General features: G+C 50.9%; 12 non-coding genes and 7 pseudogenes across 12 annotated transcripts; all 19 read left to right on the top strand.

Annotated features, from left to right (window-relative positions):
* The first annotated feature begins 191 nt into the window (after window positions 1–191).
* LOC133117236 (U1 spliceosomal RNA) lies at window positions 192–358 on the top strand. The gene has a single exon (XR_009706027.1). It is a non-coding gene; the product is annotated as a U1 spliceosomal RNA (small nuclear RNA).
* Window positions 359–421: 63 nt separating this feature from the next.
* On the top strand, window positions 422–540 carry LOC133117408 (5S ribosomal RNA). The gene has a single exon (XR_009706096.1). It is a non-coding gene; the product is annotated as a 5S ribosomal RNA (ribosomal RNA).
* An 841-nt stretch (window positions 541–1,381) lies between these two features.
* On the top strand, window positions 1,382–1,545 carry LOC133117650 (U1 spliceosomal RNA). The gene has a single exon (XR_009706194.1). It is a non-coding gene; the product is annotated as a U1 spliceosomal RNA (small nuclear RNA).
* Window positions 1,546–1,608: 63 nt separating this feature from the next.
* On the top strand, window positions 1,609–1,717 carry LOC133117382 (5S ribosomal RNA; annotated as a pseudogene).
* Window positions 1,718–2,558: 841 nt separating this feature from the next.
* LOC133117176 (U1 spliceosomal RNA) lies at window positions 2,559–2,722 on the top strand. Its single transcript, XR_009705977.1, has one exon. It is a non-coding gene; the product is annotated as a U1 spliceosomal RNA (small nuclear RNA).
* A 63-nt stretch (window positions 2,723–2,785) lies between these two features.
* LOC133117395 (5S ribosomal RNA) lies at window positions 2,786–2,904 on the top strand. The gene has a single exon (XR_009706094.1). It is a non-coding gene; the product is annotated as a 5S ribosomal RNA (ribosomal RNA).
* A 7,956-nt stretch (window positions 2,905–10,860) lies between these two features.
* LOC133117235 (U1 spliceosomal RNA) lies at window positions 10,861–11,027 on the top strand. The gene has a single exon (XR_009706026.1). It is a non-coding gene; the product is annotated as a U1 spliceosomal RNA (small nuclear RNA).
* Window positions 11,028–11,090: 63 nt separating this feature from the next.
* On the top strand, window positions 11,091–11,199 carry LOC133117381 (5S ribosomal RNA; annotated as a pseudogene).
* A 7,949-nt stretch (window positions 11,200–19,148) lies between these two features.
* Window positions 19,149–19,315, top strand: LOC133117233 (U1 spliceosomal RNA). Its single transcript, XR_009706025.1, has one exon. It is a non-coding gene; the product is annotated as a U1 spliceosomal RNA (small nuclear RNA).
* Window positions 19,316–19,378: 63 nt separating this feature from the next.
* On the top strand, window positions 19,379–19,487 carry LOC133117380 (5S ribosomal RNA; annotated as a pseudogene).
* Window positions 19,488–20,329: 842 nt separating this feature from the next.
* On the top strand, window positions 20,330–20,493 carry LOC133117648 (U1 spliceosomal RNA). The gene has a single exon (XR_009706192.1). It is a non-coding gene; the product is annotated as a U1 spliceosomal RNA (small nuclear RNA).
* Window positions 20,494–20,556: 63 nt separating this feature from the next.
* LOC133117427 (5S ribosomal RNA) lies at window positions 20,557–20,665 on the top strand (annotated as a pseudogene).
* Window positions 20,666–21,506: 841 nt separating this feature from the next.
* Window positions 21,507–21,670, top strand: LOC133117211 (U1 spliceosomal RNA). Its single transcript, XR_009706011.1, has one exon. It is a non-coding gene; the product is annotated as a U1 spliceosomal RNA (small nuclear RNA).
* Window positions 21,671–21,733: 63 nt separating this feature from the next.
* On the top strand, window positions 21,734–21,852 carry LOC133117383 (5S ribosomal RNA). Its single transcript, XR_009706093.1, has one exon. It is a non-coding gene; the product is annotated as a 5S ribosomal RNA (ribosomal RNA).
* Window positions 21,853–22,693: 841 nt separating this feature from the next.
* On the top strand, window positions 22,694–22,857 carry LOC133117201 (U1 spliceosomal RNA). The gene has a single exon (XR_009706002.1). It is a non-coding gene; the product is annotated as a U1 spliceosomal RNA (small nuclear RNA).
* A 63-nt stretch (window positions 22,858–22,920) lies between these two features.
* On the top strand, window positions 22,921–23,029 carry LOC133117379 (5S ribosomal RNA; annotated as a pseudogene).
* Window positions 23,030–23,870: 841 nt separating this feature from the next.
* Window positions 23,871–24,034, top strand: LOC133117647 (U1 spliceosomal RNA). The gene has a single exon (XR_009706191.1). It is a non-coding gene; the product is annotated as a U1 spliceosomal RNA (small nuclear RNA).
* A 63-nt stretch (window positions 24,035–24,097) lies between these two features.
* On the top strand, window positions 24,098–24,206 carry LOC133117378 (5S ribosomal RNA; annotated as a pseudogene).
* An 841-nt stretch (window positions 24,207–25,047) lies between these two features.
* LOC133117217 (U1 spliceosomal RNA) lies at window positions 25,048–25,188 on the top strand (annotated as a pseudogene).
* The last annotated feature ends 51 nt before the right edge of the window (window positions 25,189–25,239 follow it).

Raw genomic sequence — 25,239 nt, 5'->3', positions numbered from 1 at the left:
ATGTGTTATGTAAGTAAATGTAAGTAAATGTAAGTATGAATGTAAATGAAATGTAAAAGTGAAAGTAAGTGAAACTCAGTAATGTCTTAATGTATTTTGGTATTGTCTGCGGTCATGTTTAAATGTAACTCTGTTTGTTACTGTCTGACGTTTGCAATGTAAATATGTGTTATGTAAGTAAATGTAAGTATGAATGTAAATGAAAGTAAGTGAAACTCAATAAAAGAAATAACGGTTCACCCAGGGCGAGGCTCGGCCATTGCACTCCGGCTGTGTTGACCCCTGCGAATTCCTCAAATGTGGGAATCTCGACTGCATAATTTCTGCTAGTGGGGGACTGCGTTCGCGCTCTCCCCTGATCACGTGGTCAAACGATAGACTCGATTAATGTGCAAATACCCCCTTGTGCTGCCTTTCCTTCGCTTACGGCCATACCACTCTGAATACGCCCGATCTCGTCTGATCTCGGAAGCTAAGCAGGGTCGGGCCCGGTTAGTACTTGGATGGGAGACCGCCTGGGAATACCAGGTGCTGTAAGCTTTTTTCACTATGCTTTTGGACAGGCGCTGCTGTTTCACAACGTTCAAAACACGTCGCGCACAGTGCTATATCGTTTAGTCTATTACCCGTTTATGCTTCTCATGTCTTACCCAGACACTTGGGCAGCGCATTGCAAAGGAACAAGGCTAGCATCCAAATTCATTACGTACGGCGCTATTTTAGACACAACACAGGCTAAATCAGTGCAATGCAAATTCACTTCACACCAAGAGTACCGCACATTTTCCTTACACGTCTGTAGCCTATCATGAAGCAGGATTGCCGAGTTACAGTGAGCGCCGCACTTCATTGGACAGTGGCACGTGTTTTTCTTCTTTTGGTTCTGCGCTCTAGCGATTTCAGTTTGAAAGGACACAACGACAACCAAGTTCAAGTGCAGACTGTCAGCTTTAATTTGAGGCCATTTTCAAGCACACCCGACGAACCGTTTGGAACTCACGTCGCATCTTGCACACGGTCACTTGTCCATTTAGGTGTCGCATTTCGGCAGGGCTCTGGCTTGGTGTTCGACGTGACATCACCGCGACTGAAATGCGCTCTGTTTGCGGTTGAGGGCGATGTACACTGTTGCATTGTGGGGAAACAGAAAGTCGTCCTTGAAATGCGGTGGGAAAACGCCAAAATAATAAACACATGAAAAAAAAGAAGTACATGAATGAAAAGGTTGCCATCGTTTATGCGGCTAGCCGCAGGAGCGCAAATCAGACTTTTGAACCGGCTAGACATTGTGACTTGACGGGCTGCTAGCCGAATACTCAGAAACCGTAACTGTGCAACGTACCACCTAGCGGTCCGGCCCATCCCTTGCGGATTCCAACTCATACTTACCTGGCAGGGGAGATACCGTGATCACGAAGGCGGTTCACCCAGGGCGAGGCTCGGCCATTGCACTCCGGCTGTGTTGACCCCTGCGAATTCCTCAAATGTGGGAATCTCGACTGCATAATTTCTGCTAGTGGGGGACTGCGTTCGCGCTCTCCCCTGATCACGTGGTCAAACGATAGACTCGATTAATGTGCAAATACCCCCTTGTGCTGCCTTTCCTTCGCTTACGGCCATACCACTCTGAATACGCCCGATCTCGGAAGCTAAGCAGGGTCGGGCCCGGTTAGTACTTGGATGGGAGACCGCCTGGGAATACCAGGTGCTGTAAGCTTTTTTCACTATGCTTTTGGACAGGCGCTGCTGTTTCACAACGTTCAAAACACGTCGCGCACAGTGCTATATCGTTTAGTCTATTACCCGTTTATGCTTCTCATGTCTTACCCAGACAGTTGGGCAGCGCATTGCAAAGGAACAAGGCTAGCATCCAAATTCATTACGTACGGCGCTATTTTAGACACAACACAGGTTAAATCAGTGCAATGCAAATTCACTTCACACCAAGAGTACCGCACATTTTCCTTACACGTCTGTAGCCTATCATGAAGCAGGATTGCCGAGTTACAGTGAGCGCCGCACTTCATTGGACAGTGGCACGTGTTTTTCTTCTTTTGGTTATGCGCTCTAGCGATTTCAGTTTGAAAGGACACAACGACAACCAAGTTCAAGTGCAGACTGTCAGCTTTAATTTGAGGCCATTTTCAAGCACACCCGACGAACCGTTTGGAACTCACGTCGCATCTTGCACACGGTCACTTGTCCATTTAGGTGTCGCATTTCGGCAGGGCTCTGGCTTGGTGTTCGACGTGACATCACCGCGACTGAAATGCGCTCTGTTTGCGGTTGAGGGCGATGTACACTGTTGCATTGTGGGGAAACAGAAAGTCGTCCTTGAAATGCGGTGGGAAAACGCCAAAATAATAAACACATGAAAAAAAAGAAGTACATGAATGAAAAGGTTGCCATCGTTTATGCGGCTAGCCGCAAGAGCGCAAATCAGACTTTTGAACCGGCTAGACATTGTGACTTGACGGGCTGCTAGCCGAATACTCAGAAACCGTAACTGTGCAACGTACCACCTAGCGGTCCGGCCCATCCCTTGCGGATTCCAACTCATACTTACCTGGCAGGGGAGATACCGTGATCACGAAGGCGGTTCACCCAGGGCGAGGCTCGGCCATTGCACTCCGGCTGTGGTGACCCCTGCGAATTCCTCAAATGTGGGAATCTCGACTGCATAATTTCTGCTAGTGGGGGACTGCGTTCGCGCTCTCCCCTGATCACGTGGTCAAACGATAGACTCGATTAATGTGCAAATACCCCCTTGTGCTGCCTTTCCTTCGCTTACGGCCATACCACTCTGAATACGCCCGATCTCGTCTGATCTCGGAAGCTAAGCAGGGTCGGGCCCGGTTAGTACTTGGATGGGAGACCGCCTGGGAATACCAGGTGCTGTAAGCTTTTTTCACTATGCTTTTGGACAGGCGCTGCTGTTTCACAACGTTCAAAACACGTCGCGCACAGTGCTATATCGTTTAGTCTATTACCCGTTTATGCTTCTCATGTCTTACCCAGACACTTGGGCAGCGCATTGCAAAGGAACAAGGCTAGCATCCAAATTCATTACGTACGGCGCTATTTTAGACACAACACAGGCTAAATCAGTGCAATGCAAATTCACTTCACACCAAGAGTACCGCACATTTTCCTTACACGTCTGTAGCCTATCATGAAGCAGGATTGCCGAGTTACAGTGAGCGCCGCACTTCATTGGACAGTGGCACGTGTTTTTCTTCTTTTGGTTCTGCGCTCTAGCGATTTCAGTTTGAAAGGACACAACGACAACCAAGTTCAAGTGCAGACTGTCAGCTTTAATTTGAGGCCATTTTCAAGCACACCCGACGAACCGTTTGGAACTCACGTCGCATCTTGCACACGGTCACTTGTCCATTTAGGTGTCGCATTTCGGCAGGGCTCTGGCTTGGTGTTCGACGTGACATCACCGCGACAGAAATGCGCTCTGTTTGCGGTTGAGGGCAATGTACACTGTTGCATTGTGGGGAAACAGAAAGTCGTCCTTGAAATGCGGTGGGAAAACGCCAAAATAATAAACACATGAAAAAAAAGAAGTACATGAATGAAAAGGTTGCCATCGTTTATGCGGCTAGCCGCAAGAGCGCAAATCAGACTTTTGAACCGGCTAGACATTGTGACTTGACGGGCTGCTAGCCGAATACTCAGAAACCGTAACTGTGCAACGTACCACCTAGCGGTCCGGCCCATCCCTTGCGGATTCCAACTCATACTTACCTGGCAGGGGAGATACCGTGATCACGTGTTTCTTTCTTGCTGTGCATTTTGCTCTGGCTTCTTTTCAGTTCAGTTGGTCCTGTTGCCCATCACTGGGGTTCTAGTGGTGGACAGGGGGTCACTGGGCTGTTTAGTTGCTTTCTAAGAGCATTTTGTTATTTTCCTTTCTTTTTCTTAGTCCTTTCTCCTTCCCTTCCCATTTTCCTCCTTTTTTCTGGACGGGCTGCAAGGCTTGGGTTCAGTACGTGGCTTGACCGCGGCTGGCTCGACCTTGTAGCCCAGCGGAACACCCCGGAAACCCAGATCAGTTGCACATAGCTGCACTGATCAGGAGCCAGGGCCTGCTGCCTGGAGGAACCCGGAGCCGAGGTCTGCGGCCTGCTGCCTGGAGGGACCCGGAGCCGAGGTCTGCGGCCTGCTGCCTGGAGGAGGCTGGAGCCAGGGCCTGCTGCCTGGAGGAGCCCGCAGCCAGGGCCTGCTGCCTGGAGGAGCCCAGAATCGAGGTCTGCGACCTGCTGCCTGGAGGAGCCCGCAGCCAGGGCCTGCTGCCTGGAGGAGCCCGGAGCTGAGGTCTGCGGCCTGCTGCCTGGAGGAGCCCGGAGCCAAGGCCTGCGGCCTGCTGCTTGGAGGAGCCCGGAGCCAGGGACTGCGGCCTGCTGCCTGCTGCCTGCTGCCTGGAGGAGCCCGGAGCCAAGGACTGCGGCCTGCGGCCTGCTGCCTGGAGGAGCCCGGAGCCAGGGACTGCGGCCTGCGGCCTGCTGCCTGGAGGAGCCTGCAGCCAGGGCCTGCTGCCTGGAGGAGCCAGGGACTGCGGCCTGCGGCCTGCTGCCTGGAGGAGCCTGCAGCCAGGGCCTGCTGCTTGGAGGAGCCCGGAGCCAAGGCCTGCGGCCTGCTGCCTGCTGCCTGGAGGAGCCCGGAGCCAGGGACTGCGGCCTGCTGCCTGGAGGAGCCCGGAGCCAGGGCCTGCTGCCCGAAAGAGCCTGGAGCCAGATCCTGGAGCCTGACCCCGCAGAGGGAGCCAGAGGAGACCTGCAATCAGCTGAGTGTCTATGCGCCAGACCCCAGATTCTTAGGGGAGTAATATTGGAGGAGGTTGCACTGCAGCCTTCTCCCTTTCCAGTTTTAGTTTCTTTGAGTTGTTTTCTCAGTTAAACCCCACTAAATACCTGTTCCTTTTTTCCCCTTTTTCTTTCACCCTCATTTTGATTTTGAACCTCTATTTTACTTTTATTTCTTTTGTTTGTGAGTGTTTCCCTACCCCTTTTCCTTTCCCCACCCTTCCCCCTTCTCCCCATTCCCCCTCCCCCCCACCTTCTCATTCCACCTACCTGCACACCCGAAACATCATGGAGAACCAGCGAGCACCCGGCACGAGAAGGCACAACGCAGTCAGATTCATCCACAACCGCACTGACCCGGAACCATCACTGACACGCCTGGAGTTCAGCAGAGCAGTGCTGCAGAGAGGTTTGGGCTTCGCTCCGTCTGACTTGAACTGCCTGTTCAAGCTGCCTGGTCCTAGGGACATATTTGAAACCAGTTTTAAGAATGCACAGACACTAGAGATGTTTTGGAATCAGTACAGACAGAAAGCCACACAAACACCACTGAACAAATTCACAGTAGAAGCACTCACTGACAGGGAGGTTAAGGTTATCACAGTTTTATTTTATAATGAATCAGTTTCAGATTATGACATTTCACTTTGGTTAAGCAGACACGGCACATTGGTATCGGACGTGAGACGGGTATACGACGAGGACGGGGTGTGGACAGGCGCCAGAAAATGGTTAGTCCGTCTGCACCCAGACGACACATCCATCGGGGGGGTCAGGCATTTACCCAGCACCATCACTTTGGGACAGAACAGGGGACAAATTTTTTATAATGGGATGCCAAAACTTTGCCGCACCTGTGGGAACCTGGGGCACCTTGCAGCAGCATGCACGGTGATTAAATGTAAAAATTGTGGAGGGGAGCACCAGACAAACAAATGCACAGAGGCACGGAGGTGTAATCTATGTGGGAGCCAGGAGCATGTTTTCAGGGACTGTCCATCCTCATATGCCAACAAAACACGAGCACGCACAGACAGCAACGCACAACAGGGCACAGACCACCCTCCACAGGACACAGCACCCCCTCCACAGAACACAGCACCACCCCCACAAAACACAACCAACACAAACCCACAAACACACGATGCAACCACAGAACCCGCACAGACCCCCCCTCAGCACCCCACCACCACAGAACAACCCACCCCTACACCACAGTCCGAGACAGAACCCGACACAGACCAGCCCCCAAACCCCTCACAGATGGAGACAGTTGGACCAGACACACAGACAGACTCACTCCCGTGTGGAAATCCTGGACAGTGCACGACACAAGACAGTACTAGCACCAACTCCCCTTCCACCACTACAGACACTGAACAGATAGAAGTCAAGAGCGAGGACGAGGAGATTGAGATCACAGACAGCACACCCTCCACTCTGCCCACAGACACAGACAACACAACAGACACACTGTCACCAGACATCCTTGGAAAAAGAAAAAGAGACCCCCGACCACGGGAAAGGAAAAGAACTACCACCACCTCCACCAATCAGGACACAGAACCAGAACCCACACAAGCAGAAAAACAACCCCCAGCACCACCACTACCACCACCAGAAAAACAGCCACCACCGCCACCTCCACAGACAGTGGAACCGCCGACACAACCTGACAAACCAGCACAGCCAGTAAAACACGCACAGACGGACAGCCCGACCACTACCCAAATACCCCCCAAACCCGTAGTCACCCCAAGGACACACCGCTCCTCTGGGAAAACGATGACAGAACCAGCACAACCAGCACCAGCAAAACCCACCAGACCCAGAACTTCACACAGCACACCTGACAAAGACGACGCACCTGAACTGGACTACATATGGGGAGAAGTTATAGACAGGACGGTCAAATTACAACACCCACAGACACGACCACCCCCACAGACACGCGTATCTAGGGAAACACTCCGACTCACCAAACTTTACATTGACACCCGCCCGGACACAGCTGGACCAGTGCACGCTTCGCAGGCAGCCCTGGGTGCGTCGAGAGCCGGTAAGCCAGCCACACCCCTCACCACTCTGCCCGCCAGGTCCTCCTCCAATCCACCCGGGGGGGGTCCTCCAGAATCTAGAACAGGGAAAGGGCAGAAGTAAATATCACCTCCCGTGATCAGCTATGGATTGGACGCAGTACCATACATACACCACTGTCATTGCACTAGTTACCACTACAACAACAATCATGAGCACATTAAACATCCTCACATTAAACGTACGCAGTATTCAGAACAATAAGAAAAGGGCAGACGTCATGGCATTCCTCACAACACAAAACACAGACATTTTATGTTTACAAGAGTGTAGAATCCCCTTTTTAACAGATTACATAGATTATCAGAATGAATGGGCCATAGGGGATTCGGTGTGGTCGGGTTCGAGTGTGGCACGTGCAGATGGGGTGGCAATATTAATCAAGAATAACTCAGTCAAGATAACCCGGAAAAAAGTGGTGGAGGCAGGAAGGATTTTAGCAGTTGAACTTGTTTATAACAATTTTCACTTTAAGGTTATTAATGTTTATGCACCCGCAAACCAAAATGAGCGCACAGCCTTTTTCCCCAAGCTGCGTCCAATCCTTTTGGGAAACCTCCCCGTCGTGATGGCAGGGGACTTCAACTGTGCCCTGAGGGATGAGGATCGGAGCCGGCCGTGGAGGGACCGCTCGAGTCGGGAGCTGGCGTCAGTCATAGCGGACTACTCCCTCACTGACGCCGGTCGGGACCTGGTGCCACGCTACACGTGGGTGAGTTCCTGTGGCAAATCCTTTTCCCGGATAGACCTCCTCCTTCTGAGCCATCAGATACAATCACAGAACATCTCAGCACAAACAGTCTTCTTTTCAGATCACAAAGCACTCACCATCCAGATTACAACACCAGCACAAACACACAGGGGGAGAGGAATCTGGAAACTAAACACATCACTACTAGAGGACAAAGCAATAAAACAGGCATACATCAATAGACTACAAGAATGGGCATCACTCAAGGAACTCTTCACGTCACCCGTAGAATGGTGGGAAATGGTCAAGACACGCACTAAGGGTTACTTCATCACGGCAGGACGCAGGCAGGCACAGAAAAGGAGGGAACAAACAAAAAAATTGCACAGCACACTCCAACGACTAGCAGCACTACAGGCACAGGGATTCCAGGTCGCACAAGAAATCACACAGGCCAAACACAACCTCTCAGCACTCTATAGACAGGAACAGGAAAAAATTAGACATCAAAGCAGAATTCAACACCTAGAACAAAATGAAAAATGCACCCGTTACTTTTTTAGGAAGATCAAGAACAAAAAGAATCACATACAGACATTACTGGACAACACAGGACAAATCATCACGGGTGAACAGAATATACACAACCACATCAGGGCATTCTACACTGATCTGTATAGCACAAAGCACATGGATGAGCACATGGTGGACACATACCTACAGGACATCCCAGCCATAGCACCCCGGGCAGGAGAAGGAGAGGAGGAGGAGGAGGAGAGTCTGTCCGTGGAGGAGCTCACCCACGTGGTGAAAGGCCTGAACACCGGCAAAACTCCGGGTCCCGACGGGCTCCCGGCCGAGTACTACCAAACCTTTTGGGAACACCTCAAGGTAGATTTAACATCGGTGCTCTCCGCGGTGTACAGTGAGGGCCGGTTGGCCCCCTCGATGACAGAGAGCGTCATCACCCTTATTTACAAGGGCAAGGGTGATGAGCGTAGCCTGACAAACTGGAGGCCTATTAACCTCTTGGGGGCCGACTACAAGCTCTTGGCGAAGGCCCTCATGTACAGGCTCCAGGAGACTACCCCTCAGGTCGTGGGTCCGGACCAGGCTTGCGGGGTCCCGGAGAGGTCGACCGCCGATAACCTGGTGCTCATTCGGGACATCATGGCCCACTCTGTCGAACGGTCAAAACCTTTTTGCATGTTTAATCTAGATCAGGAGAAGGCCTTCGACAGAGTGGGCCATAGCTACATGTTTAAGGTCCTGGAGGCAATGAACCTCCCTCTTGGTCTTAGAAAATGGATACACATCATCTATCAAAACAACACAGCAAAAATATTGGTTAATGGACACACTACAGAACACTTTCCCATACACTCAGGGGTTAGACAGGGTTGCCCACTTTCTGCACTACTGTACATACACTGCCTGGAACCACTCTTACACAAAATCAGGACAAACACAGACATCACCGGCTACACACTCCCAGGGTGCACAGAACAACTCAAGGCACTTGCATACATGGACGACATCACACTTTTCTGCACTGAACAAACGTCTGTACAGCACATCATTAGGACTCTGGACCACTTCTGCACAGCCACCTCCGCAATAATTAACAAGACCAAGAGCGAGGTGTTTGTGTCCAGGGCCTGGGCGGTCGACCAGGTCCTGTCGGACACATTTCCCATTCGTACATCCGTGAACATCCTTGGCGTCACGTTCGACAGGACCAACTCCGGGGGCCGGAGCTGGGCCGGGGCCCTCGGCCGGGCTCGAGCTAAGACCTGCAGTTGGAGTTCCAGGGCACTGTCAATGACGGGGAGAATCCTCATAGTACAGACTATCCTTTACCCGATCCTCGCCTATGTCGGAAAGATCTTTCCCCCAGACAAGCATATTGAGAAACAAATTAACAAAATTGTCTTTGGTTTTGTCTGGGGGAGTAGGCAGGAGAGGGTAAAGAGGCTGATCATGTGGAAGGACCCTAGGAACGGGGGTAGAGGCGTGCCAAACGTCGCAGAACTGATCAGGATGCAGAGCCTCGCCTACCACATCAACTCCATAAAAAACCGCAGTAACAAAACCGGATACATGACCCGTTTTTACTTCACCACCAGCTTAAGACCCCTGGGGCTCTGCATCCTGGATCACAGGCACCCCTACTCCTGGGACCCCCCCCAGCCCTACAGGTCACTCCGCCGGTACATCTACACAGCACGTCTGCACACTGCACAGCTCACTCACTGGACATTTCAGGAAATCAAAAACACCACAAATGCACAGGAACATTTACACAGACCCGACAACACGACCCACAGCACAGCCACTACAGTTTGGAAAAACATAAATCACCCATGCCTTCTGAACACACAGAAAGACCTGGCGTGGCTAGCTGTGCTGAAAGCTCTCCCCACCAGGGTGTTCATGTTCAGGAGGAGCTTGGCCCTGGCGGAGACATGCCCGTATCCTCGCTGTAACGAAAAGGAAACCGGAGATCACCTCCTGTGGCACTGCAGAAAGGCCAAATCTATCTGGCAATCCATTTTCACTTTCCTGGACACATACACTGACACACAGTCACTGACCCTCCGGGATATCCTCCTCGGCCCCCGCAACGGGATCACATCTGCTGAGGAGGAGATTGCCTGGAGGGTGATCAACATCACCAAGCACACTTTATGGGACGCACGCAACATCATGTTTTTTCAAAAACAGGAACTTCACAACATCATCATCACCCGGCAGATCACCAACCACATCAAGGACTACTATCACCTGGACTGTCACAAAGCCGGAAAGAGCACCACAAACACAAAATGGAAAATTCACAACAGCACAGAATTATACATATGACACGGACACCCTGGACAATACACCTACAGCCGGACACCTACACTCCCGAAGCCTTCCCTTGGGTAATGTATGTAATGTTTACTGTGTACTGTCTACTGTCTTAATGTATTGTGGTATTGTCTGCGGTCATGTTTAAATGTAACTCTGTTTGTTACTGTCTGACGTTTGCAATGTAAATATGTGTTATGTAAGTAAATGTAAGTAAATGTAAGTAAATGTAAGTATGAATGTAAATGAAATGTAAAAGTGAAAGTAAGTGAAACTCAGTAATGTCTTAATGTATTTTGGTATTGTCTGCGGTCATGTTTAAATGTAACTCTGTTTGTTACTGTCTGACGTTTGCAATGTAAATATGTGTTATGTAAGTAAATGTAAGTAAATGTAAGTAAATGTAAGTATGAATGTAAATGAAAGTAAGTGAAACTCAATAAAAGAAATAACGGTTCACCCAGGGCGAGGCTCGGCCATTGCACTCCGGCTGTGTTGACCCCTGCGAATTCCTCAAATGTGGGAATCTCGACTGCATAATTTCTGCTAGTGGGGGACTGCGTTCGCGCTCTCCCCTGATCACGTGGTCAAACGATAGACTCGATTAATGTGCAAATACCCCCTTGTGCTGCCTTTCCTTCGCTTACGGCCATACCACTCTGAATACGCCCGATCTCGGAAGCTAAGCAGGGTCGGGCCCGGTTAGTACTTGGATGGGAGACCGCCTGGGAATACCAGGTGCTGTAAGCTTTTTTCACTATGCTTTTGGACAGGCGCTGCTGTTTCACAACGTTCAAAACACGTCGCGCACAGTGCTATATCGTTTAGTCTATTACCCGTTTATGCTTCTCATGTCTTACCCAGACACTTGGGCAGCGCATTGCAAAGGAACAAGGCTAGCATCCAAATTCATTACGTACGGCGCTATTTTAGACACAACACAGGCTAAATCAGTGCAATGCAAATTCACTTCACACCAAGAGTACCGCACATTTTCCTTACACGTCTGTAGCCTATCATGAAGCAGGATTGCCGAGTTACAGTGAGCGCCGCACTTCATTGGACAGTGGCACGTGTTTTTCTTCTTTTGGTTCTGCGCTCTAGCGATTTCAGTTTGAAAGGACACAACGACAACCAAGTTCAAGTGCAGACTGTCAGCTTTAATTTGAGGCCATTTTCAAGCACACCCGACGAACCGTTTGGAACTCACGTCGCATCTTGCACACGGTCACTTGTCCATTTAGGTGTCGCATTTCGGCAGGGCTCTGGCTTGGTGTTCGACGTGACATCACCGCGACTGAAATGCGCTCTGTTTGCGGTTGAGGGCAATGTACACTGTTGCATTGTGGGGAAACAGAAAGTCGTCCTTGAAATGCGGTGGGAAAACGCCAAAATAATAAACACATGAAAAAAAAGAAGTACATGAATGAAAAGGTTGCCATCGTTTATGCGGCTAGCCGCAGGAGCGCAAATCAGACTTTTGAACCGGCTAGACATTGTGACTTGACGGGCTGCTAGCCGAATACTCAGAAACCGTAACTGTGCAACGTACCACCTAGCGGTCCGGCCCATCCCTTGCGGATTCCAACTCATACTTACCTGGCAGGGGAGATACCGTGATCACGTGTTTCTTTCTTGCTGTGCATTTTGCTCTGGCTTCTTTTCAGTTCAGTTGGTCCTGTTGCCCACCACTGGGGTTCTAGTGGTGGACAGGGGGTCACTGGGCTGTTTAGTTGCTTTCTAAGAGCATTTTGTTCTTTTGTTATTTTCCTTTCTTTTTCTTAGTCCTTTCTCCTTCCCTTCCCATTTTCCTCCTTCTTTCTGGACGGGCTGCAAGGCTTGGGTTCAGTACGTGGCTTGACCGCGGCTGGCTCGACCTTGTAGCCCAGCGGAACACCCCGGAAACCCAGATCAGTGGCACATAGCTGCACTGATCAGGAGCCAGGGCCTGCTGCCTGGAGGAACCCGGAGCCGAGGTCTGCGGCCTGCTGCCTGGAGGAGCCCAGAGTCGAGGTCTGCGGCCTGCTGCCTGGAGGAGCCCGGAGCCAAGGACTGCGGCCTGCGGCCTGCTTCCTGGAGGAGCCTGCAGCCAGGGCCTGCGGCCTGCTGCTTGGAGGAGCCCGGAGCCAGGGACTGCGGCCTGCTGCCTGCTGCCTGGAGGAGCCCGGAGCCAAGGACTGCGGCCTGCGGCCTGCTGCCTGGAGGAGCCCGGAGCCAAGGCCTGCGGCCTGCTGCTTGGAGGAGCCCGGAGCCAGGGACTGCGGCCTGCTGCCTGCTGCCTAGAGGAGCCCGGAGCCAAGGACTGCGGCCTGCGGCCTGCTGCCTGGAGGAGCCCGGAGCCAGGGACTGCGGCCTGCTGCCTGGAGGAGCCTGCAGCCAGGGCCTGCTGCCTGGAGGAGCCAGGGACTGCGGCCTGCGGCCTGCTGCCTGGAGGAGCCTGCAGCCAGGGCCTGCTGCCTGGAGGAGCCCGGAGCCAAGGCCTGCGGCCTGCTGCTTGGAGGAGCCCGGAGCCCGGAGCCAGGGACTGCGGCCTGCGGCCTGCTGCCTGGAGGAGCCCGGAGCCCGGGACTGCGGCCTGCTGCCTGAAAGAGCCTGGAGCCAGATCCTGGAGCCTGACCCCGCAGAGGGAGCCAGAGGAGACCTGCAATCAGCTGAGTGTCTATGCGCCAGACCCCAGATTCTTAGGGGAGTAATATTGGAGGAGGTTGCACTGCAGCCTTCTCCCTTTCCAGTTTTAGTTTCTTTGAGTTGTTTTCTCAGTTAAACCCCACTAAATACCTGTTCCTTTTTTCCCCTTTTTCTTTCACCCTCATTTTGATTTTGAACCTCTATTTTACTTTTATTTCTTTTGTTTGTGAGGGTTTCCCTACCCCTTTTCCTTTCCCCACCCTTCCCCCTTCTCCCCATTCCCCCTCCCCCCCACCTTCTCATTCCACCTACCTGCACACCCGAAACATCATGGAGAACCAGCGAGCACCCGGCACGAGAAGGCACAACGCAGTCAGATTCATCCACAACCGCACTGACCCGGAACCATCACTGACACGCCTGGAGTTCAGCAGAGCAGTGCTGCAGAGAGGTTTGGGCTTCGCTCCGTCTGACTTGAACTGCCTGTTCAAGCTGCCTGGTCCTAGGGACATATTTGAAACCAGTTTTAAGAATGCACAGACACTAGAGATGTTTTGGAATCAGTACAGACAGAAAGCCACACAAACACCACTGAACAAATTCACAGTAGAAGCACTCACTGACAGGGAGGTTAAGGTTATCACAGTTTTATTTTATAATGAATCAGTTTCAGATTATGACATTTCACTTTGGTTAAGCAGACACGGCACATTGGTATCGGACGTGAGACGGGTATACGACGAGGACGGGGTGTGGACAGGCGCCAGAAAATGGTTAGTCCGTCTGCACCCAGACGACACATCCATCGGGGGGGTCAGGCATTTACCCAGCACCATCACTTTGGGACAGAACAGGGGACAAATTTTTTATAATGGGATGCCAAAACTTTGCCGCACCTGTGGGAACCTGGGGCACCTCGCAGCAGCATGCACGGTGATTTAATGTGAAAATTGTGGAGGGGAGCACCAGACAAACAAATGCACAGAGGCACGGAGGTGTAATCTATGTGGGAGCCAGGAGCATGTTTTCAGGGACTGTCCATCCTCATATGCCAACAAAACACGAGCACGCACAGACAGCAACGCACAACAGGGCACAGACCACCCTCCACAGGACACAGCACCCCCTCCACAGAACACAGCACCACCCCCACAAAACACAACCAACACAAACCCACAAACACACGATGCAACCACAGAACCCGCACAGACCCCCCCTCAGCACCCCACCACCACAGAACAACCCACCCCTACACCACAGTCCGAGACAGAACCCGACACAGACCAGCCCCCAAACCCCTCACAGATGGAGACAGTTGGACCAGACACACAGACAGACTCACTCCCGTGTGGAAATCCTGGACAGTGCACGACACAAGACAGTACTAGCACCAACTCCCCTTCCACCACTACAGACACTGAACAGATAGAAGTCAAGAGCGAGGACGAGGAGATTGAGATCACAGACAGCACACCCTCCACTCTGCCCACAGACACAGACAACACAACAGACACACTGTCACCAGACATCCTTGGAAAAAGAAAAAGAGACCCCCGACCACGGGAAAGGAAAAGAACTACCACCACCTCCACCAATCAGGACACAGAACCAGAACCCACACAAGCAGAAAAACAACCCCCAGCACCACCACTACCACCACCAGAAAAACAGCCACCACCGCCACCTCCACAGACAGTGGAACCGCCGACACAACCTGACAAACCAGCACAGCCAGTAAAACACGCACAGACGGACAGCCCGACCACTACCCAAATACCCCCCAAACCCGTAGTCACCCCAAGGACACACCGCTCCTCTGGGAAAACGATGACAGAACCAGCACAACCAGCACCAGCAAAACCGACCAGACCCAGAACTTCACAAAGCACACCTGACAAAGACGACGCACCTGAACTGGACTACATATGGGGAGAAGTTATAGACAGGACGGTCAAATTACAACACCCACAGACACGACCACCCCCACAGACACGCGTATCTAGGGAAACACTCCGACTCACCAAACTTTACATTGACACCCGCCCGGACACAGCTGGACCAGTGCACGCTTCGCAGGCAGCCCTGAGTGCGTCGAGAGCCGGTAAGCCAGCCACACCCCTCACCACTCTGCCCGCCAGGTCCTCCTCCAATCCACCCGGGGGGGGTCCTCCAGAATCTAGAACAGGGAAAGGGCAGAAGTAAATATCACCTCCCGTGATCAGCTATGGATTGGACGCAGTACCATACATACACCACTGTCATTGCACTAGTTACCACTACAACAACAATCATGAGCACATTAAACATCCTCACATTAAACGTACGCAGTATTCAGAACAATAAGAAAAGGGCAGACGTCATGGCATTCCTCACAACACAAAACACAGACATTTTATGTTTACAAGAGTGTAGAATCCCCTTTTTAACAGATTACATAGATTATCAGAATGAATGGGCCATAGGGGATTCGGTGTGGTCGGGTTCGAGTGTGGCACGTGCAGATGGGGTGGCAATATTAATCAAGAATAACTCAGTCAAGATAACCCGGAAAAAAGTGGTGGAGGCAGGAAGGATTTTAGCAGTTGAACTTGTTTATAACAATTTTCACTTTAAGGTTATTAATGTTTATGCACCCGCAAACCAAAATGAGCGCACAGCCTTTTTCCCCAAGCTGCGTCCAATCCTTTTGGGAAACCTCCCCGTCGTGATGGCAGGGGACTTCAACTGTGCCCTGAGGGATGAGGATCGGAGCCGGCCGTGGAGGGACCGCTCGAGTCGGGAGCTGGCGTCAGTCATAGCGGACTACTCCCTCACTGACGCCGGTCGGGACCTGGTGCCACGCTACACGTGGGTGAGTTCCTGTGGCAAATCCTTTTCCCGGATAGACCTCCTCCTTCTGAGCCATCAGATACAATCACAGAACATCACAGCACAAACAGTCTTCTTTTCAGATCACAAAGCACTCACCATCCAGATTACAACACCAGCACAAACACACAGGGGGAGAGGAATCTGGAAACTAAACACATCACTACTAGAGGACAAAGCAATAAAACAGGCATACATCAATAGACTACAAGAATGGGCATCACTCAAGGAACTCTTCACGTCACCCGTAGAATGGTGGGAAATGGTCAAGACACGCACTAAGGGTTACTTCATCACGGCAGGACGCAGGCAGGCACAGAAAAGGAGGGAACAAACAAAAAAATTGCACAGCACACTCCAACGACTAGCAGCACTACAGGCACAGGGATTCCAGGTCGCACAAGAAATCACACAGGCCAAACACAACCTCTCAGCACTCTATAGACAGGAACAGGAAAAAATTAGACATCAAAGCAGAATTCAACACCTAGAACAAAATGAAAAATGCACCCGTTACTTTTTTAGGAAGATCAAGAACAAAAAGAATCACATACAGACATTACTGGACAACACAGGACAAATCATCACGGGTGAACAGAATATACACAACCACATCAGGGCATTCTACACTGATCTGTATAGCACAAAGCACATGGATGAGCACATGGTGGACACATACCTACAGGACATCCCAGCCATAGCACCCCGGGCAGGAGAAGGAGAGGAGGAGGAGGAGGAGAGTCTGTCCGTGGAGGAGCTCACCCACGTGGTGAAAGGCCTGAACACCGGCAAAACTCCGGGTCCCGACGGGCTCCCGGCCGAGTACTACCAAACCTTTTGGGAACACCTCAAGGTAGATTTAACATCGGTGCTCTCCGCGGTGTACAGTGAGGGCCGGTTGGCCCCCTCGATGACAGAGAGCGTCATCACCCTTATTTACAAGGGCAAGGGTGATGAGCGTAGCCTGACAAACTGGAGGCCTATTAACCTCTTGGGGGCCGACTACAAGCTCTTGGCGAAGGCCCTCATGTACAGGCTCCAGGAGACTACCCCTCAGGTCGTGGGTCCGGACCAGGCTTGCGGGGTCCCGGAGAGGTCGACCGCCGATAACCTGGTGCTCATTCGGGACATCATGGCCCACTCTGTCGAACGGTCGAAACCTTTTTGCATGTTTAATCTAGATCAGGAGAAGGCCTTCGACAGAGTGGGCCATAGCTACATGTTTAAGGTCCTGGAGGCAATGAACCTCCCTCTTGGTCTTAGAAAATGGATACACATCATCTATCAAAACAACACAGCAAAAATATTGGTTAATGGACACACTACAGAACACTTTCCCATACACTCAGGGGTTAGACAGGGTTGCCCACTTTCTGCACTACTGTACATACACTGCCTGGAACCACTCTTACACAAAATCAGGACAAACACAGACATCACCGGCTACACACTCCCAGGGTGCACAGAACAACTCAAGGCACTTGCATACATGGACGACATCACACTTTTCTGCACTGAACAAACGTCTGTACAGCACATCATTAGGACTCTGGACCACTTCTGCACAGCCACCTCCGCAATAATTAACAAGACCAAGAGCGAGGTGTTTGTGTCCAGGGCCTGGGCGGTCGACCAGGTCCTGTCGGACACATTTCCCATTCGTACATCCGTGAACATCCTTGGCGTCACGTTCGACAGGACCAACTCCGGGGGCCGGAGCTGGGCCGGGGCCCTCGGCCGGGCTCGAGCTAAGACCTGCAGTTGGAGTTCCAGGGCACTGTCAATGACGGGGAGAATCCTCATAGTACAGACGATCCTTTACCCGATCCTCGCCTATGTCGGAAAGATCTTTCCCCCAGACAAGCATATTGAGAAACAAATTAACAAAATTGTCTTTGGTTTTGTCTGGGGGAATAGGCAGGAGAGGGTAAAGAGGCTGATCATGTGGAAGGACCCTAGGAACGGGGGTAGAGGCGTGCCAAACGTCGCAGAACTGATCAGGATGCAGAGCCTCGCCTACCACATCAACTCCATAAAAAACCGCAGTAACAAAACCGGATACATGACCCGTTTTTACTTCACCACCAGCTTAAGACCCCTGGGGCTCTGCATCCTGGATCACAGGCACCCCTACTCCTGGGACCCCCCCCAGCCCTACAGGTCACTCCGCCGGTACATCTACACAGCACGTCTGCACACTGCACAGCTCACTCACTGGACATTTCAGGAAATCAAAAACACCACAAATGCACAGGAACATTTACACAGACCCGACAACACGACCCACAGCACAGCCACTACAGTTTGGAAAAACATAAATCACCCATGCCTTCTGAACACACAGAAAGACCTGGCGTGGCTAGCTGTGCTGAAAGCTCTCCCCACCAGGGTGTTCATGTTCAGGAGGAGCTTGGCCCTGGCGGAGACATGCCCGTACCCTCGCTGTAACGAAAAGGAAACCGGAGATCACCTCCTGTGGCACTGCAGAAAGGCCAAATCTATCTGGCAATCCATTTTCACTTTCCTGGACACATACACTGACACACAGTCACTGACCCTCCGGGATATCCTCCTCGGCCCCCGCAACGGGATCACATCTGCTGAGGAGGAGATTGCCTGGAGGGTGATCAACATCACCAAGCACACTTTATGGGACGCACGCAACATCATGTTTTTTCAAAAACAGGAACTTCACAACATCATCATCACCCGGCAGATCACCAACCACATCAAGGACTACTATCACCTGGACTGTCACAAAGCCGGAAAGAGCACCACAAACACAAAATGGAAAATTCACAACAGCACAGAATTATACATATGACACGGACACCCTGGACAATACACCTACAGCCGGACACCTACACTCCCGAAGCCTTCCCTTGGGTAATGTATGTAATGTTTACTGTGTACTGTCTACTGTCTTAATGTATTGTGGTATTGTCTGCGGTCATGTTTAAATGTAACTCTGTTTGTTACTGTCTGACGTTTGCAATGTAAATATGTGTTATGTAAGTAAATGTAAGTAAATGTAAGTATGAATGTAAATGAAATGTAAAAGTGAAAGTAAGTGAAACTCAGTAATGTCTTAATGTATTTTGGTATTGTCTGCGGTCATGTTTAAATGTAACTCTGTTTGTTACTGTCTGACGTTTGCAATGTAAATATGTGTTATGTAAGTAAATGTAAGTAAATGTAAGTATGAATGTAAATGAAAGTAAGTGAAACTCAATAAAAGAAATAACGGTTCACCCAGGGCGAGGCTCGGCCATTGCACTCCGGCTGTGTTGACCCCTGCGAATTCCTCAAATGTGGGAATCTCGACTGCATAATTTCTGCTAGTGGGGGACTGCGTTCGCGCTCTCCCCTGATCACGTGGTCAAACGATAGACTCGATTAATGTGCAAATACCCCCTTGTGCTGCCTTTCCTTCGCTTACGGCCATACCACTCTGAATACGCCCGATCTCGGAAGCTAAGCAGGGTCGGGCCCGGTTAGTACTTGGATGGGAGACCGCCTGGGAATACCAGGTGCTGTAAGCTTTTTTCACTATGCTTTTGGACAGGCGCTGCTGTTTCACAACGTTCAAAACACGTCGCGCACAGTGCTATATCGTTTAGTCTATTACCCGTTTATGCTTCTCATGTCTTACCCAGACACTTGGGCAGCGCATTGCAAAGGAACAAGGCTAGCATCCAAATTCATTACGTACGGCGCTATTTTAGACACAACACAGGCTAAATCAGTGCAATGCAAATTCACTTCACACCAAGAGTACCGCACATTTTCCTTACACGTCTGTAGCCTATCATGAAGCAGGATTGCCGAGTTACAGTGAGCGCCGCACTTCATTGGACAGTGGCACGTGTTTTTCTTCTTTTGGTTCTGCGCTCTAGCGATTTCAGTTTGAAAGGACACAACGACAACCAAGTTCAAGTGCAGACTGTCAGCTTTAATTTGAGGCCATTTTCAAGCACACCCGACGAACCGTTTGGAACTCACGTCGCATCTTGCACACGGTCACTTGTCCATTTAGGTGTCGCATTTCGGCAGGGCTCTGGCTTGGTGTTCGACGTGACATCACCGCGACTGAAATGCGCTCTGTTTGCGGTTGAGGGCGATGTACACTGTTGCATTGTGGGGAAACAGAAAGTCGTCCTTGAAATGCGGTGGGAAAACGCCAAAATAATAAACACATGAAAAAAAAAGAAGTACATGAATGAAAAGGTTGCCATCGTTTATGCGGCTAGCCGCAAGAGCGCAAATCAGACTTTTGAACCGGCTAGACATTGTGACTTGACGGGCTGCTAGCCGAATACTCAGAAACCGTAACTGTGCAACGTACCACCTAGCGGTCCGGCCCATCCCTTGCGGATTCCAACTCATACTTACCTGGCAGGGGAGATACCGTGATCACGAAGGCGGTTCACCCAGGGCGAGGCTCGGCCATTGCACTCCGGCTGTGTTGACCCCTGCGAATTCCTCAAATGTGGGAATCTCGACTGCATAATTTCTGCTAGTGGGGGACTGCGTTCGCGCTCTCCCCTGATCACGTGGTCAAACGATAGACTCGATTAATGTGCAAATACCCCCTTGTGCTGCCTTTCCTTCGCTTACGGCCATACCATTCTGAATACGCCCGATCTCGGAAGCTAAGCAGGGTCGGGCCCGGTTAGTACTTGGATGGGAGACCGCCTGGGAATACCAGGTGCTGTAAGCTTTTTTCACTATGCTTTTGGACAGGCGCTGCTGTTTCACAACGTTCAAAACACGTCGCGCACAGTGCTATATCGTTTAGTCTATTACCCGTTTATGCTTCTCATGTCTTACCCAGACACTTGGGCAGCGCATTGCAAAGGAACAAGGCTAGCATCCAAATTCATTACGTACGGCGCTATTTTAGACACAACACAGGCTAAATCAGTGCAATGCAAATTCACTTCACACCAAGAGTACCGCACATTTTCCTTACACGTCTGTAGCCTATCATGAAGCAGGATTGCCGAGTTACAGTGAGCGCCGCACTTCATTGGACAGTGGCACGTGTTTTTCTTCTTTTGGTTCTGCGCTCTAGCGATTTCAGTTTGAAAGGACACAACGACAACCAAGTTCAAGTGCAGACTGTCAGCTTTAATTTGAGGCCATTTTCAAGCACACCCGACGAACCGTTTGGAACTCACGTCGCATCTTGCACACGGTCACTTGTCCATTTAGGTGTCGCATTTCGGCAGGGCTCTGGCTTGGTGTTCGACGTGACATCACCGCGACAGAAATGCGCTCTGTTTGCGGTTGAGGGCAATGTACACTGTTGCATTGTGGGGAAACAGAAAGTCGTCCTTGAAATGCGGTGGGAAAACGCCAAAATAATAAACACATGAAAAAAAAGAAGTACATGAATGAAAAGGTTGCCATCGTTTATGCGGCTAGCCGCAAGAGCGCAAATCAGACTTTTGAACCGGCTAGACATTGTGACTTGACGGGCTGCTAGCCGAATACTCAGAAACCGTAACTGTGCAACGTACCACCTAGCGGTCCGGCCCATCCCTTGCGGATTCCAACTCATACTTACCTGACAGGGGAGATACCGTGATCACGAAGGCGGTTCACCCAGGACGAGGCTCGGCCATTGCACTCCGGCTGTGTTGACCCCTGCGAATTCCTCAAATGTGGGAATCTCGACTGCATAGTTTCTGCTAGTGGGGGACTGCGTTCGCGCTCTCCCCTGATCACGTGGTCAAACGATAGACTCGATTAATGTGCAAATACCCCCTTGTGCTGCCTTTCCTTCGCTTACGGCCATACCACTCTGAATACGCCCGATCTCGTCTGATCTCGGAAGCTAAGCAGGGTCGGGCCCGGTTAGTACTTGGATGGGAGACCGCCTGGGAATACCAGGTGCTGTAAGCTTTTTTCACTATGCTTTTGGACAGGCGCTGCTGTTTCACAACGTTCAAAACACGTCGCGCACAGTGCTATATCGTTTAGTCTATTACCCGTTTATGCTTCTCATGTCTTACCCAGACACTTGGGCAGCGCATTGCAAAGGAACAAGGCTAGCATCCAAATTCATTACGTACGGCGCTATTTTAGACACAACACAGGCTAAATCAGTGCAATGCAAATTCACTTCACACCAAGAGTACCGCACATTTTCCTTACACGTCTGTAGCCTATCATGAAGCAGGATTGCCGAGTTACAGTGAGCGCCGCACTTCATTGGACAGTGGCACGTGTTTTTCTTCTTTTGGTTCTGCGCTCTAGCGATTTCAGTTTGAAAGGACACAACGACAACCAAGTTCAAGTGCAGACTGTCAGCTTTAATTTGAGGCCATTTTCAAGCACACCCGACGAACCGTTTGGAACTCACGTCGCATCTTGCACACGGTCACTTGTCCATTTAGGTGTCGCATTTCGGCAGGGCTCTGGCTTGGTGTTCGACGTGACATCACCGCGACAGAAATGCGCTCTGTTTGCGGTTGAGGGCAATGTACACTGTTGCATTGTGGGGAAACAGAAAGTCGTCCTTGAAATGCGGTGGGAAAACGCCAAAATAATAAACACATGAAAAAAAAGAAGTACATGAATGAAAAGGTTGCCATCGTTTATGCGGCTAGCCGCAAGAGCGCAAATCAGACTTTTGAACCGGCTAGACATTGTGACTTGACGGGCTGCTAGCCGAATACTCAGAAACCGTAACTGTGCAACGTACCACCTAGCGGTCCGGCCCATCCCTTGCGGATTCCAACTCATACTTACCTGACAGGGGAGATACCGTGATCACGAAGGCGGTTCACCCAGGGCGAGGCTCGGCCATTGCACTCCGGCTGTGTTGACCCCTGCGAATTCCTCAAATGTGGGAATCTCGACTGCATAGTTTCTGCTAGTGGGGGACTGCGTTCGCGCTCTCCCCTGATCACGTGGTCAAACGATAGACTCGATTAATGTGCAAATACCCCCTTGTGCTGCTTTTCCTTCGCTTACGGCCATACCACTCTGAATACGCCCGATCTCGGAAGCTAAGCAGGGTCGGGCCCGGTTAGTACTTGGATGGGAGACCGCCTGGGAATACCAGGTGCTGTAAGCTTTTTTCACTATGCTTTTGGACAGGCGCTGCTGTTTCACAACGTTCAAAACACGTCGCGCACAGTGCTATATCGTTTAGTCTATTACCCGTTTATGCTTCTCATGTCTTACCCAGACACTTGGGCAGCGCATTGCAAAGGAACAAGGCTAGCATCCAAATTCATTACGTACGGCGCTATTTTAGACACAACACAGGTTAAATCAGTGCAATGCAAATTCACTTCACACCAAGAGTACCGCACATTTTCCTTACACGTCTGTAGCCTATCATGAAGCAGGATTGCCGAGTTACAGTGAGCGCCGCACTTCATTGGACAGTGGCACGTGTTTTTCTTCTTTTGGTTCTGCGCTCTAGCGATTTCAGTTTGAAAGGACACAACGACAACCAAGTTCAAGTGCAGACTGTCAGCTTTAATTTGAGGCCATTTTCAAGCACACCCGACGAACCGTTTGGAACTCACGTCGCATCTTGCACACGGTCACTTGTCCATTTAGGTGTCGCATTTCGGCAGGGCTCTGGCTTGGTGTTCGACGTGACATCACCGCGACTGAAATGCGCTCTGTTTGCGGTTGAGGGCGATGTACACTGTTGCATTGTGCGGAAACAGAAAGTCGTCCTTGAAATGCGGTGGGAAAACGCCAAAATAATAAACACATGAAAAAAAAGAAGTACATGAATGAAAAGGTTGCCATCGTTTATGCGGCTAGCCGCAAGAGCGCAAATCAGACTTTTGAACCGGCTAGACATTGTGACTTGACGGGCTGCTAGCCGAATACTCAGAAACCGTAACTGTGCAACGTACCACCTAGCGGTCCGGCCCATCCCTTGCGGATTCCAACTCATACTTACCTGGCAGGGGAGATACCGTGATCACGAAGGCGGTTCACCCAGGGCGAGGCTCGGCCATTGCACTCCGGCTGTGTTGACCCCTGCGAATTCCTCAAATGTGGGAATCTCGACTGCATAATTTCTGCTAGTGGGGGACTGCGTTCGCGCTCTCCCCTGATCACGTGGTCAAACGATAGACTCGATTAATGTGCAAATACCCCCTTGTGCTGCCTTTCCTTCGCTTACGGCCATACCACTCTGAATACGCCCGATCTCGGAAGCTAAGCAGGGTCGGGCCCGGTTAGTACTTGGATGGGAGACCGCCTGGGAATACCAGGTGCTGTAAGCTTTTTTCACTATGCTTTTGGACAGGCGCTGCTGTTTCACAACGTTCAAAACACGTCGCGCACAGTGCTATATCGTTTAGTCTATTACCCGTTTATGCTTCTCATGTCTTACCCAGACACTTGGGCAGCGCATTGCAAAGGAACAAGGCTAGCATCCAAATTCATTACGTACGGCGCTATTTTAGACACAACACAGGCTAAATCAGTGCAATGCAAATTCACTTCACACCAAGAGTACCGCACATTTTCCTTACACGTCTGTAGCCTATCATGAAGCAGGATTGCCGAGTTACAGTGAGCGCCGCACTTCATTGGACAGTGGCACGTGTTTTTCTTCTTTTGGTTCTGCGCTCTAGCGATTTCAGTTTGAAAGGACACAACGACAACCAAGTTCAAGTTCAGACTGTCAGCTTTAATTTGAGGCCATTTTCAAGCACACCCGACGAACCGTTTGGAACTCACGTCGCATCTTGCACACGGTCACTTGTCCATTTAGGTGTCGCATTTCGGCAGGGCTCTGGCTTGGTGTTCGACGTGACATCACCGCGACAGAAATGCGCTCTGTTTGCGGTTGAGGGCAATGTACACTGTTGCATTGTGGGGAAAAAGAAAGTCGTCCTTGAAATGCGGTGGGAAAACGCCAAAATAATAAACACATGAAAAAAAAGAAGTACATGAATGAAAAGGTTGCCATCGTTTATGCGGCTAGCCGCAAGAGCGCAAATCAGACTTTTGAACCGGCTAGACATTGTGACTTGACGGGCTGCTAGCCGAATACTCAGAAACCGTAACTGTGCAACGTACCACCTAGCGGTCCGGCCCATCCCTTGCGGATTCCAACTCATACTTACCTGGCAGGGGAGATACCGTGATCACGAAGGCGGTTCACCCAGGGCGAGGCTCGGCCATTGCGAATTCCTCAAATGTGGGAATCTCGACTGCATAATTTCTGCTAGTGGGGGACTGCGTTCGCGCTCTCCCCTGATCACGTGGTCAAACGATAGACTCGATTAATGTGCAAATACCCCCTTGTGC

The sequence above is a fragment of the Conger conger genome, chromosome 17 (genome assembly GCF_963514075.1).
Source record: "Conger conger chromosome 17, fConCon1.1, whole genome shotgun sequence".
In the NCBI taxonomy this organism is placed as follows: domain Eukaryota; kingdom Metazoa; phylum Chordata; class Actinopteri; order Anguilliformes; family Congridae; genus Conger; species Conger conger.
Note: the sequence above shows the minus strand (reverse complement) of the source record. Positions and strands in the feature narration are given on the sequence as shown.